This window comes from Vicia villosa, unplaced genomic scaffold (genome assembly GCF_029867415.1).
Source record: "Vicia villosa cultivar HV-30 ecotype Madison, WI unplaced genomic scaffold, Vvil1.0 ctg.000109F_1_1, whole genome shotgun sequence".
In the NCBI taxonomy this organism is placed as follows: Eukaryota; Viridiplantae; Streptophyta; class Magnoliopsida; order Fabales; family Fabaceae; genus Vicia; species Vicia villosa.
In genome coordinates, this window is record NW_026705020.1 from 1,568,533 (window position 1) to 1,584,454 (window position 15,922).

Consider the following 15,922-nt stretch of genomic DNA (forward strand, 5'->3'; position numbering starts at 1 on the left):
GAATATGTCCATTGTAGCTTGCTTAATATTTATATGGCTCAATGTATAATTTTCTTTGCGGTGTAATACATGAAATAGTCAGAAAGTGTAATGGCACTTAAACTTGTCTTGAAAATGTAATGACTTCTTTAAATTTGATTTGTGGTGTGATATAGAGAATATAATTTTTGTAATGTTGAACTTGTGGTGGGATTTAACTTATAACAAAATGCCCTCTCTGACTAAAATGTTGTAACGTGACAAATTGCATGTAGTGAACCATTTTTCTTCAAATGAAAGTTGAAACCCTTGATCTTTGAATGCTCTTCACGCTTGAATCTCCAATTGCATTTTACTTGAATTCAAGACTTCTTATTATGGACTTTGGTCAAAAGTCAGCCTTCCTTGGTTGACTATTATTTTTTAGCATATGGTTTCCAACTTAGAAGTGACTTTGAACCAAAGTGTTTCTTCATCAGAATCTTGTACAAAATCCAACGCATATGACTTGTAACATAGGTAATCAAGTGAACCAATCTTTGACTTGATGGTGATATGACTCGTAACATAGGTAATCAAGTGAACCAATCTTTGACTTGATGGTGAAACTGCAATATATTGAAATAGACCATATAATTATCATAACAAAGCTCTGAAATCAATCTTTGATGAGGATGACACCCTTGTAGTTTGATGAGGTGAGAATTCTTAATGATCATGAACACAAAACCTTTATTCACAAACTATGACTGATCAGAGACCTAGGTGAAATAAGCTTGAGTTAAGATTAGAGCTCCAAGGCAACAGAAAAGCCCCAACTTTTCAAGATCCTTGATCCCATGTCAATATTATTGAATAAATGAATGCGTGTTATGGAAATAACCTAATGGGGTGTATGCAAATGAATGTGAATTATAAGCCAGCTATAAATAAAATTAGATGGGCAAATTTTGGGGTGCAACAGTATGAACCTTGGTATTTTCCAGCTGATAGTACCACTCGAGTTGTGTACCCGACAGACTTTCTTGGAAGAAGTGAATCCACAATTTGTTATCCGTTGTATGAGGTTGTATCTTCCTCACATAGGATCTCAGATGTAGTTTCGGGCAAGAAACTCCATCATATTTTGCAAAGACAGGAACTTTGAATTTTGGAGGGATAACAATATCCGAGATGAGCCCTAGATCATTGAAATCTAGGCCAGGTATTTTTTGTATCTCCATAGCTTTCATACGGTCTTCCAGCTGTTGGTATTTTTCATCATCCGGTTCGTCCCCAGAATGATCATTTTCTTCATTTGAAGAGAGAGAGGGTTTAGCAGAACCCTGGTTGCTTTGATTGTCTTCTTGTTCACCATCACCGACTGTTTCAGGGATCGGTGGCTTTTTGAACTTTTTGACTGGGATTTTGATCTTCCTTTTCAGGTGACTCAAGCCTACAGATCCTTTGGGCTTCTTTTTCTTCTTGATTATCAGGGCTTTCAGTTCTTGTTGCCCCTTTGCCAGTTCCAGAATTGCCACTTGAACTTGGGCATTCTGTGCTTCAAGATTCTTGATGCTCATTTCAGATTCCATCTCTTCTGACTGAAATAAACAGCGAGAAGATGAGAAATCCGTCATGTGAACCTGTTATGCAATGTGTATGACTGGATGCCATGTGTATGCAATGTATGAAATGTATATGCAATGTATATGAATGCAATGTATGAAATGTATATGCAATGCATGAAGTGAAATGTGTGTGCAATGTTTCAAGGATCTTAGAGTTTAGATTTGTTAAAGAAGAAACAAACGTTAGTGAATCAATTTATTTCTTTTCTTTTTTTTTGCTTCTTTTTTCTTTGCCTCATTTGGGCTTACAAGACAGAAATAAAATAAATGATCCTTCAGGTCTCCCGTGGACGCTTTCTCTTTGCCCCCAGGAATGTGTTGATCTGCTGTTCTTCTTGAAGCTGTCCGGTGAGCTCCAATATCCTTCTCTCATAGTCTTGACAGTATGATCTGAAGGTGTCTCTTTCCTCTTTGAGTTGAACCCAAGATTTTTGCAACTCTTCTAGGTCAGTTGGCATGTCCGGGTGTAGAATAACTTGAGGTTCATATCCTTCGACCTCTGGTTCAATAGTCACAGGTAGAACAGCAGGATATGGCATAAGGAGTTTCTGAGCATGAGTGCGGACCCATCTGAGGTAAGGTTCCATAGGGATAGAATTCCATTGCCCCAAAGTTTTGCTTTCTATTCTATAGACACTGTCCCATGCATGTATGAACCTTCGTCGGTGTCTATGAGAATCATTCTCGTAATCAAACACAATGCCATGGATAATCATGTCATGAGGACCGTTGCTCCTTGCATATCCGAATTGGCGTAGAGCTAAAGAGGGATTGTAAGTGATGCCTCCTTTGATGCCAAGGAGTGGCACATTAGGGTACTCTCCACAATGATCAATGATAGTAATGTCTCTTTGAAAGAAGTTGTTCCACCGGATATCTGAATGAGACAAAGACATAATCCTGCGAGACCATTGCATTCTTTGTTCATTTCTCAACACTGATCGGGGAAGATGAAATGTAAACCACCTAGCCAGTAGTGGTATACAGCACATGAGAGTTCCTCGTTTCTTCATGGTACGAGTGTGTAGAATGTCTCCCAGCAATGTTGGTACCGGGTTACGGATTAGGAAAAGGTTGATGATGTGTACACTTATGAACTGGTCGGGATTTGGGAATAAAACCAACCCATAGATCAAAAAGTGCTATAACTTCCTCAAAAGCTGGATAACTTTTGTTTTCTAGCAGTAGTCGAGCCTTTTCCAACAAGAACTTGGCAAGCAAACCCTTAACTCCACTCTTTGTTTCCCAATTGGACTCGATTTCTGATTTCCGCAGATGTAAAGCAGCAGCAATGACTTCAGGTTTTGGAATCCTTTCTAAACCAGTGAAAGGTAATTGATTTTGAACAGGCAATCCCATTAGTTCAGAGAATTCTTCCAAAGTGGGTACCAACTGGTAATCAGGAAAGGTAAAGCAATGATGTTCAGGGTCAAAGAACTGGAACAGGACCTGTATCATGTCTTCTTCAAATTTTGAGGTAACCAAATGGAGTAGGTGACCATGCCTTTCAGTGAATTGAACATTCCTGGGGAATTCTGACACTAAGTCTTTTAGTTCAGATGGTACCGTTGAGATGTTGATTCGGATGTAATCTTTGGTGGCGGGAGCCATTACCTGCAAAAACAAAGGTAAACTCTTTGATCCTTGAAGTGTTTGGTGCAAAAATGATATGCTTATGATGCAAACATGTGGCACAGAAAGACAAATAAAACAATAGCCTTAGGTTTAAAGGCTTGCATGGAGCTGATAGGTGATACCCTCCCCACTGAAGTTGAGTTGGTTAAAACCTGTCCTAGAATAGTATTCGGGTTCTATGATCCTTGGAAGTAACATCTCAATGCGGCGCTCGAGCGGCCGATCAAAATATTCCTCGAGGATAACTAACTTCGATCAATTTCAAAGCTAGCCACTTAATAGGCCACAAGTCAAGTTCAACTAAAAAGGTTCTAAGACAAATTAGTGTTTACTGACATTTCGGAAGCCTAATATACTCCTTGATCGTTTTCAAGGGACATCAGTATAAACCAAAGTATCGCACTAACGATGACTACCAGATCAACCGTATCGGTACATGCCGTACAGTTTCCTTGGTCTATTGTCATATACTTAAGGTATCTCGAGATTCGGGTTAGAATCTTTCACACAAGCAAAATACCCAAACAAACCTTTGAAAAATAGAGCAATCAAGTCAATCAATTGAAAACATCGAAGTGGTCTATTCTCTTAAGGTAACCCCTTTTGAAAACATTTTGTTTTTGAAAGTATTTCCCCAGCAGAGTCGCCAGTTCTGTGGACCTCCGATTTTTTTAATCCCGGGCCATACCTCTGAATCTGTAGAGATACGTGAACTGACTCTTTTTTATCGCTTAATGCTTTCGCATTTTGAAAATTCACAGAGTCGCCACCGACCTTTTATTTTATCCAATTAAGGAAAGGTTTATAAAAGAAACAGAAAAAAGACCTTTAAGAAATTCTGGGTAAGGGGGTAGGTTATACAAAGGGAAGGTGTTAGCACCCTTTGTATCCATGGTTATCCATGGGCTCTTAAGTTTGCTTAGCTCACTTGTTTTTCGATCACTTTTCAATTGCTCTAAAATTTCTCATATGTGGTTTCAAATACTTTTGTAAATTGAATTTTGTAATGATCCGTGTGTGGATGTATACAAAATGCTTGTTTATCTTTCGAAAGATGTTTTGAAAAGAACGTTAACTTTGTAATAATCCGTGTTTGGATGTATACAAAGTATTGTCTTTTTTGAAAGTTTTGTTTTGAAAAACGACAGTGTATGAGAATTTTGTTTGTTTTGATTTGAGCAAGCAAACTAGGAGGTCTACCTTGAGTTGTAAGGTCTTTATCCTATTTCCTTTAAAAATCTATCCTTTCACCGGATATAAACGCAAGGTTCGATTTTGTACTCAAAATAGTGGAATTTTGACTTTGATTTTGAAAAGAATGAGAAGGGATTTACCTTAAGAGGTGCAAGTATGACTGTGATTGGATTCAGATATTTTATCTTTGAAGTTAGTGATCTAACGGTTCAATTTTATCTTTGACATGCACGCAGTTTATATTTGCTGGAAATTAAAATGCGGAAATGTAAAGTGCGGAAAGTAAATCTACGCTATTACATCGATTGTGCAGGAAATGTAAACTAGCCTATTTACATGAATTTGACATCCTATACATTTATCTAGGAATTTAAATTGCAAGAAAAATAAAAGGCATGTTTTTGGATTTTTTATGATTTGATTTTAATTATAATTAATGCATGATTAATTAAATTAAAATGAAGAAAAAAGATGAAAATAGATTTAAACCTAGAAATTGAGTTTAAAATATGTACAAAATATTTGTCAATTAATTTTAAAACAAAACTAATTTTTTGGAATTTTTGGAATTGATTTGAAATTGATTTAAGTTAATTAAAACATAATTATACAAATAATTATACAAATAATTAAAACTTAAAGAGAAAATTATTCAAAATATGTACAAAATTAGTTTATAATATATAAACAATATTTAACATAAAGAACAATTTTTTTTATGATTTTTTGATTGGTTAGAATAATTAAAAAGCAAATATATAAATATATACTAATTAATTATGCAAAATATTGAAATTTTGAAGAAAAATAAAATATTTTTATTTCAGAAAATAATATATTATTTTAGAAGTCTAAAAATATTTTGTGTATTTTTTGGATTTTTAAAACTATTTTTAATTAATTTAACAAAGAAATTAAAATAAAATAGAAAATAAAAGGATACTGATCATGTGTGGTTGGATTGAGGGTCCATGATAAGGATTGTTTGATCTGGCGCGTTGGATGATTCATTAAATGAGATTAGATGGTCCAGAAATTGAGGCGCGTGGTGATCAGTACACCTGCAAAGCACAGAATTAGAGGAAATTTTAAAAAGTACGCGCGCTGGCTGTCCAATGAGGTGGGGACACCTCATCATCTTCAACCTCTCGCTAGGGCCTTTTACAGCGCTTTTATGAAAGAGCGCTGTAATTGATGAGCTTCGTACCTGCAAAATAACGAATAGGGGTAAACGAGCATAGAAATCAGGCGCGATGGTACCATTGGATTCGTCTTGTTCCACTGAATGTAACCCTGCCCTTAATTTGTTTTAATTTTGGCCCTAATGAAGAACCCTAATTTTGAGCTAAGAAAACCCTAAAATGGTATATGCTACAAACAGCCATTAAAATCCAATTGAAGCTCCAGAAACGACCAGAGCTTCAAACCAAACACAATTATGCATCTACATCTTGTTAAATATGCGTGTGTTATGAGATATAAGTTGGTTTTAGTTTGAACAAACCGTGGCCTATATAGCTCGATTCAATGAGGTTTAAGACTTGGAAATGATTGGAATTGTTTCAGTGAAGCTCAGAGATGATGTTTGAGTGCTTAGTTTGTATTGAAATGGACTGAAATTAAAAACTCGAATTTGAATTTTCTTTGAATTTTTTCAAGTGGTTACAAGTGTATATGAGCAAGGCTTTGTTTCTGATTCGTGTCTCTTATGTTACTGAAGCATGCTAGCCTGTTTATAAGCATTGAGTGCTTAGAATTGAAGCTAAGAAGCAACTAGTTGCCTTTGTGGAATTCTTGCATTTTTTATATTAAAAAAGCTTTGAATTATTGACCAAGCCTTCTTGCCTTCAATGCACCTGCCTTGCTCTTCAATTCTCTGCAGAAAGATGAAGATTCCTTGGGTGAGTCATGCTTGGAAGTTAAGCTACCATTTATCCATCCTTTTTCCTTTTAATTTTAATCTTAAAATAAGATAAAATCAAGCAAAAATGAATAAAAATGGTGTGGGCCTTGTCTTGGTCGTGGGAGGCCCATAATAACATGGCAAAGATGTTTGAACCATGAAAACTTGGCCCCATTTGGAAAAAATGCATTTTTGAGCAATGTTGGTTTCATGCATTTTCCCAAAATTTAGCCAACTTCAACAAGGTGTAAATCCCTCAATTTTTGTCATATGAAGGAGATCTTGCACTTTTTGGAAACCTCAAAGAGTCCTCTAACCAATGCCTTTGGTCTCATGTCAAAATGATTTTTGAAGCTCCTTGTGTGTCCTTTTGAAAAAAGTGTCTTTTTGTTGACTTTGAAAATGACCTGTAATGTCTTTGATCATATTTTTCAAATGGTGAATCCAATGACCATGGGATCAATGGCATTTGAAAGATAATTGAATTTCCTTCAAAACAAGCTTTGGTTTGAATTTTTTGGATGAAGGATGAGAGAGTTATGATCAGTCAAAGTTGAGTTGACTTTTCAGGCAAAAACCCTAATTTTGAATCATAGAGTTTTGTTGATTTTTGATCTTTCCTTGATGAATTATGATCATCCAATGATCAAATGATGAATCCTTTGACAAAATATGGACTTTGACAAAAAATTTCATTTTTGACTGTCTGTTGACTTTTTTGGTCAAACGGGTCGTCTGTTGACTGTTTGAGCTGCTGACGGTGCGTCTGAGTGAAGTGAAGTTTGAAAATTTGTATGATGGTACTTTGAGATATATGGATGTGTATGAAATCCATTTGAGCTCTCAAAAACTTGTTTCTCCTGTAAAAAGCAAGAAAACCCTAGTCAGGGACTGTTTATGTAGGAGATAGTTAAGCGTACCTGATTTTTGTGCAGTGTTGAGTCTCTGCTAATCGCGTGATATTCAGAAGACTTCTAGAACATAGACATAATAAATAACTAATATACTGTTATCAGTACAGTCTGAGTTTCCTGATTCTGCGCCTGCAAAAAGATTTTAACTCTGTACCAATTGTGTCAGTACTATTTATCTGTAAATAAATAAATAGCATGTGTGAAGTAATAAACAGCATTTGGCGTTTGCGTAAGAATAAATTCAACTGCAAGCCAAATTACTGTATAAGAAAAATTCTAAAAACTAAGTATTTCATATGTCAGGATATTTGTTGAAATAAAAATCCATGATTATATGAGACTCTTAATTTTCAGATTGGAGTTTTCTTGAAAAATGATGCGGGCAAATTTTGGGGTATAACAATGATGACTGATATGTGGGGGTTATGATTGTATAGATTGTCTCTGTTTTGTGTGGTTGTTTGTATCTTTGAGATTGAATTTTGTTGATGTTGAAGTTGATTGATGTTTGTGAATAAGGTTATAAAAGTTCAATCAATTGTTGTGGGAAACTAACCTAGGGTTTATAATTATTATTATTGAGGAATTAGTTGTAGAAAATTGCTAGATGTTGGTGGAGTATAACTATAATATTGCTATGTTCCTCTGATGGTCGAAATTGATTTGCAACTGAATCGAAGGAGGAAAATTGAGTTTTTGGGTTGAGTTATAGGGATTTGGTATGATGGGGTTTGAGATTTGGGATCAAAATCAATGTGTTAAAATTCATGTTTTATGATTCCAATTCACTACTATATGTTAGATATGAATGAATATGTGTTTGTTTTATGAAAAATAATTGATTTGGTTGGATTTTAATGGAAAAATGCATAAAACCCGTAGCTGTTCCTGGGCAAAAATCCAGTTTTGGAGAAAACTTCAAAAATTCATATCTTTTGATCCGTAAGTCCGTTTGAGTCCCCGTTCGAAGCGCTAGAAAGCTAATAATGTGTATTTTCTTATAAAAATAGTTTCATGTTCTGGAAATAAAATTTAATTGGTGTGTAATGAAGTTTTGTTGTGTCGGTGTATGATACCGGTGTTTGCGCTTTCCGGAAACTTAAAAAATTCATAACTTTTGACTCGGGTGTCCATTTGACGCGCCGTTTGGACCGTTGAAAAGCTAAAATTATGTTCTATCTTATAAAAATATTTTCAAACACAGTAGATGGATTTTGTTGAATCGATATACATTTTCGTGTAATGTTGTGTAATTGTCGAACCGGGTGTACGCTATTAATCGTGTGCATGTTGTATGAACTTGTGTGATTGAATTGCATGTTGTATGAACTTGTATGATTGAATTGCATGTTGTTACTGCTGTTGTGTTGTTGTTATTTCTATAAGTTGTTGTCGATATGTTGACTAAGTTGTAGGCCTATGGCCAGTGTTGAAGCGACGTTGAGTACCTCTAATGTTGGTACAATGTTGAATTGTTGTCGCTGTTGCGTTGTTGTTGTTGTGACGTTGTGGTTGTTGTTGCATGCATACATTTGCATTGTTTATGTTGGCCTTGATGGCACCACGTATAAAAGTTGAAGGCTTATGCCTTGGCCTTAATGGCACCACGTTGAAGGCTTACGCCTTGTTGAAATGCCTCAATAACCTGGCATATGTTTAAGTTGGGAGTTTTACTCCAAATGGTACCACATGCATTTGCACAGTTGAGTCGCATTTGAAGTTGTTATTGTTATTTCGTTGTTGTTGTTATTACGTTGTTGTTGTTGATATAAGTTGTCGTTGTTGTAAGTTGTTGTTGTTATAAGTGGTTGTTGTTATTAAGTTGTGATGATTTAAATTGTGAAATAATTATTATAACTATTGTTATAGTTGTTGTTGCTAATTGTTGTTACTAATTGTTGTTATACTTGTTACTGAATATTGTTATCATAATTGTTGTTGGTGAATAATTATTATAACCGTTGTTGCTATTTGTTATTATAACCGTTGTTTGAATAAGTATGAAGTGGTGATATTGTATGATCTAATCTTAATATATTATTTATCATACGCTTGCTTATATTGTTGGATATCTCACCCCTTCTGTAATGATGTTACCTATTATGGGTAATTGAGCAGGTACTCAAGAATAGCTGTGGAAGTGAAGTAACTTTATGAAGTCTTTAGTTGCTGTTAGTTCGAGTTGGTCTTGCTCTAATACGTAGCACTCGGGGGGATGTTTATGTGTTGTTTCTAAGTTGCTGTTATTACTAATTGTTGAATAATTATAAATTGAACGATGTTTTAGTTGAATAAAGTTGCTAACTGATCTATAAGTTGGAAGTTGTAATTCTGTGGTTTTAATATTAAAAGGGTTGTTATGTTCCTATGAATAAATATGTTGTGAGTTGTTCAGCCGAATGCTATGTATCATATTAAAAGAAATACAGGTTGCTTTGTTGTTTTATGTTGAAATGTGACATCCTATTTTATGTTTGAAAATTTTAGCACTCTGATTTTCAATATAAATGTCGGGTAGAAAATGGGGTGTTACATTAGTGGTATCAGAGCAGGTCGGTCTGTCCGGCCAGAGTCGTCTAATGTTGTTTATTCCTGTGTATGCAACTAGTGTGTGAAACACTGTCGGTACTTGTTTGTTTTCTAGTTGATTGTTGCAGGAGTTGGTTTGAAGCTAAGTGGGGGAGAAGCGGTGCTTCTCGGATATATTCACTTGTAGGATGTTGGTAGATCTTGGAAGCGAGAGAGAGAGAGAGAGCTGGAACTTATGTTCATCAATCTCAAATTCTGATTTATGTAATTATGGAGCAGCTGTTAGTAAAAGAGGCATGACTTTTTGTTCGTGTTTCTGATTGAAGCGATTCAGGACTTTTTGGAAAGCTTACGAAATTCCCTATAGTTTGCATATAAGATTTGTCTTCAGGAAGTTTGCGAAGAGGAAGAAAAGTGAATTTTAATATTTGGGTCTTATGCTGATTTTTGGAAAATTCTGCATACGAGAATTCAGGACCAGCCTCATCGCAAGGATGATAACTTTTTACTCGTAAATCGGATTTAAGCGATTCTTGAAGTTCTGGAATCTACACGAAATTCCCTTCACTTTGGAATATAATTTTGTGTTTGGGAGGTCTGTACTGAAAGAGATAAGTGTGTTTGAAGTTGGGTGATTCTTGCTGAAAATTTGGAAAAAGTTGTAGAAGTTGTTGAAGTTATTGGGAAGTTTTGAATTGTGAGTTAGGATCGGAAATGTGAGTCGGTGAGTACAATTTGGAAAAGAGCACTATTGTAGTTAGTAACGGTGGTTTATGCTCCATCATGGTTGTCGGATATCTATTGGCAAATTGAGGACTTGATCACCCTTAATCTCTTGTTAATAGTAGACGAAATCGTGTTGGATGGTATAGACGTATCTTGCTATCTTGATGGTGAGTAAAGGGAAGGATGCTATAACGAAAATCTGTTGATAAGAGTATGTTGTGATGTTGTATAGTCGAGTATAAGCAAGTTGAGGATGGTTGTGTCGGATAGATTTTCGAGGACGAAAATATCCAAGTGGGGAGAGTTGTAACGCCCCGAATTTAATAAATTATTTAATTAAATTAATTAAGGATTTAATAATTGGAAATTGGTCGAAGTTGGGATTTATCGGAGAAATTTGATTATTATGTCGGTTTAAGTTGTTATGTGGTAATTATTATTATATTGGAGTTGTAGAAATAATATAATTAATATTATATTGGAGTTGTAGAAATAATATAATTATTATTATATTGGAATATGAGTTGTTGGTTGGGTTTATTTTATGGTGGTATCTAATAATAAGGAGGTGTAGAGAAGTTGAGCCTAATAGAGGAATAATATTATTATTATTATTATTATTATTATTATTATTATTATTATTATTATTTGGTTAAGAGTTATATTATTATTATTATTATTATTATTATTATTATTATTATTATTATTATTATTATTATATATTGGATTAAATGGAATAAGAGGATTAGGTTTATTATAAGAAAGAAATAATAAGGGTTTGGAGCTCTAGAGAAGAAAAAGAGATTTATCTAGAAAATTGCAAAGCTGCAGAGAAAGAGAAAGAGCGAGGTTGGAACTATGGCGGCAACGAAGTGCAACAGGAATAGAGAGCGACCTCCAATCCAAGGTAAGGGTGAGGTTCTAGCTCTATAAACGGGATTATGATGAATGATATGTGGGGGTTATGATTGTATGGATTGTCTCTGTTTTGTGTGGTTGTTTGTATCTTTGAGATTGAATTTTGTTGATGTTGAAGTTGATTGATGTTTGTGAATAAGGTTATAAAAGTTCAATCAATTGTTGTGGGAAACTAACCTAGGGTTTATAATTATTATTATTGAGGAATTAGTTGTAGAAAATTGCTAGATGTTGGTGGAGTATAACTATAATATTGCTATGTTCCTCTGATGGTCGAAATTGATTTGCAACTGAATCGAAGGAGGAAAATTGAGTTTTTGGGTTGAGTTATAGGGATTTGGTATGATGGGGTTTGAGATTTGGGATCAAAATCAATGTGTTAAAATTCATGTTTTATGATTCCAATTCACTACTATATGTTAGGTATGAATGAATATGTGTTTGTTTTATGAAAAATAATTGATTTGGTTGGATTTTAATGGAAAAATGCATAAAACCCGTAGCTGTTCCTGGGCAAAAATCCAGTTTTGGAGAAAACTTCAAAAATTCATATCTTTATTCGTAAGTCCGTTTGAGTCCCCGTTCGAAGCGCTAGAAAGCTAATAATGTGTATTTTCTTATAAAAATAGTTTCATGTTCTGGAAATAAAATTTAATTGGTGTGTAATGAAGTTTTGTTGTGTCGGTGTATGATACCGGTGTTTGCGCTTTCCGGAAACTTAGAAAATTCATAACTTTTGACTCGGGTGTCCATTTGACGCGCCGTTTGGACCGTTGAAAGGCTAAAATTATGTTCTATCTTATAAAAATATTTTCAAACACAGTAGATGGATTTTGTTGAATCGATATACATTTTCGTGTAATGTTGTGTAATTGTCGAACCGGGTGTACGCTATTAATCGTGTGCATGTTGTATGAACTTGTGTGATTGAATTGCATGTTGAATGAACTTGTATGATTGAATTGCATGTTGTTACTGCTGTTGTGTTGTTGTTATTGCTATAAGTTGTTGTCGATATGTTGACTAAGTTGTAGGCCTATGGCCAGTGTTGAAGCGACGTTGAGTACCTCTAATGTTGGTACAATGTTGAATTGTTGTCGTTGTTGCGTTGTTGTTGTTGTGACGTTGTGGTCGTTGTTGCATGCATACATTTGCATTGTTTAAGTTGGCCTTGATGGCACCACGTTGAAAAGTTGAAGGCTTATGCCTTGGCCTTAATGGCACCACGTTGAAGGCTTACGCCTTGTTGAAATGCCTCAATAACCTGACATATGTTTAAGTTGGGAGTTTTACTCCAAATGGTACCACATGCATTTGCACAGTTGAGTCGCATTTGAAGTTGTTATTGTTATTTCGTTGTTGTTGTTATTACGTTGTTGTTGTTGATGATATAAGTTGTCGTTGTTGTAAGTTGTTGTTGTTATAAGTGGTTGTTGTTATTAAGTTGTGATGATTTAAATTGTGAAATAATTATTATAACTATTGTTATAGTTGTTGTTGCTAACTGTTGTTACTAATTGTTGTTATACTTGTTACTGAATATTGTTATCATAATTGTTGTTGGTGAATAATTATTATAACCGTTGTTGCTATTTGTTATTATAACCGTTGTTTGAATAAGTATGAAGTGGTGATATTGTATGATCTAATCTTAATATATTATTTATCATACGCTTGCTTATATTGTTGGATATCTCACCCCTTCTGTAATGATGTTACATATTATGGGTAATTGAGCAGGTACTCAAGAATAGCTGTGGAAGTGAAGTAACTTTATGAAGTCTTTAGTTGCTGTTAGTTCGAGTTGGTCTTGCTCTAATACGTAGCACTCGGGGGGATGTTTATGTGTTGTTTCTAAGTTGCTGTTATTACTAATTGTGGAATAATTATAAATTGAACGATGTTTTAGTTGAATAAAGTTGCTAACTGATCTATAAGTTGGAAGTTGTAATTCTGTGGTTTTAATATTAAAAGGGTTGTTATGTTCCTATGAATAAATATGTTGTGAGTTGTTCAGCCGAATGCTATGTATCATATTAAAAGAAATACAGGTTGCTTTGTTGTTTTATGTTGATATGTGACATCCTATTTTATGTTTGAAAATTTTAGCACTCTGATTTTTAATATAAATGTCGGGTAGAAAATGGGGTGTTACATTAGTGGTATCAGAGCAGGTCGGTCTGTCCGGCCAGAGTCGTCTAATGTTGTTTATTCCTGTGTATGCAACTAGTGTGTGAAACACTGTCGGTACTTGTTTGTTTTCTAGTTGATTGTTGCAGGAGTTGGTTTGAAGCTAAGTGGGGGAGAAGCGGTGCTTCTCGGATATATTCACTTGTAGGATGTTGGTAGATCTTGGAAGCGAGAGAGAGAGAGAGAGCTGGAACTTATGTTCATCAATCTCAAATTCTGATTTATGTAATTATGGAGCAGCTGTTAGTAAAAGAGGCATGACTTTTTGTTCGTGTTTCTGATTGAAGCGATTCAGGACTTTTTGGAAAGCTTACGAAATTCCCTATAGTTTGCATATAAGATTTGTCTTCAGGAAGTTTGCGAAGAGGAAGAAAAGTGCATTTTAATATTTGGGTCTGATGCTGATTTTTGGAAAATTCTGCATACGAGAATTCAGGACCAGCCTCATCGCAAGGATGATAACTTTTTACTCGTAAATCGGATTTAAGCGATTCTTGAAGTTCTGGAATCTACACGAAATTCCCTTCACTTTGGAATATAATTTTGTGTTTGGGAGGTCTGTACTGAAAGAGATAAGTGTGTTTGAAGTTGGGTGATTCTTGCTGAAAATTTGGAAAAAGTTGTAGAAGTTGTTGAAGTTATTGGGAAGTTTTGAATTGTGAGTTAGGATCGGAAATTTGAGTCGGTGAGTACAATTTGGAAAAGAGCACTATTGTAGTTAGTAACGGTGGTTTATGCTCCATCATGGTTGTCGGATATCTATTGGCAAATTGAGGACTTGATCACCCTTAATCTCTTGTTAATAGTAGACGAAATCGTGTTGGATGGTATAGACGTATCTTGCTATCTTGATGGTGAGTAAAGGGAAGGATGCTATAACGAAAATCTGTTGATAAGAGTATGTTGTGATGTTGTATAGTCGAGTATAAGCAAGTTGAGGATGGTTTGTCGGATAGATTTTCGAGGACGAAAATATCCAAGTGGGGAGAGTTGTAACGCCCCGAATTTAATTAATTATTTAATTAAATTAATTAAGGATTTAGTTGGAAATTGGTCGAAGTTGGGATTTATCGGAGAAATTTGATTATTATGTCGGTTTAAGTTGTTATGTGGTAATTATTATTATATTGGAGTTGTAGAAATAATATAATTAATATTATATTGGAGTTGTAGAAATAATATAATTATTATTATATTGGAATATGAGTTGTTGGTTGGGTTTATTTTATGGTGGTATCTAATAATAAGGAGGTGTAGAGAAGTTGAGCCTAATAGAGGAATAATATTATTATTATTATTATTATTATTATTTGGTTAAGAGTTATATTATTATTATTATTATTATTATTATTATTATTATTATTATTATTATTATTATTATTATATATTGGATTAAATGGAATCAGAGGATTAGGTTTATTATAAGAAAGAAATAATAAGGGTTTGGAGCTCTAGAGAAGAAAAAGAGATTTATCTAGAAAATTGCAAAGCTGCAGAGAAAGAGAAAGAGCGAGGTTGGAACTATGGCGGCAACGAAGTGCAACAGGAATAGAGAGCGACCTCCAATCCAAGGTAAGGGTGAGGTTCTAGCTCTATAAACGGGATTATGATGAATAATATGTGGGGGTTATGATTGTATGGATTGTCTCTGTTTTGTGTGGTTGTTTGTATCTTTGAGATTGAATTTTGTTGATGTTGAAGTTGATTGATGTTTGTGAATAAGGTTATAAAAGTTCAATCAATTGTTGTGGGAAACTAACCTAGGGTTTATAATTATTATTATTGAGGAATTAGTTGTAGAAAATTGCTAGATGTTGGTGGAGTATAACTATAATATTGCTATGTTCCTCTGATGGTCGAAATTGATTTGCAACTGAATCGAAGGAGGAAAATTGAGTTTTTGGGTTGAGTTATAGGGATTTGGTATGATGGGGTTTGAGATTTGGGATCAAAATCAATGTGTTAAAATTCATGTTTTATGATTCCAATTCACTACTATATGTTAGGTATGTATGAATATGTGTTTGTTTTATGAAAAATAATTGATTTGGTTGGATTTTAATGGAAAAATGCATAAAACCCGTAGCTGTTCCTGGGCAAAAATCCAGTTTTGGAGAAAACTTCAAAAATTCATATCTTTTGATCCGTAAGTCCGTTTGAGTCCCCGTTCGAAGCGCTAGAAAGCTAATAATGTGTATTTTCTTATAAAAATAGTTTCATGTTCTGGAAATAAAATTTAATTGGTGTGTAATGAAGTTTTGTTGTGTCGGTGTATGATACCGGTGTTTGCGCTTTCCGAAAACTTAGAAAATTCATAACTTTTG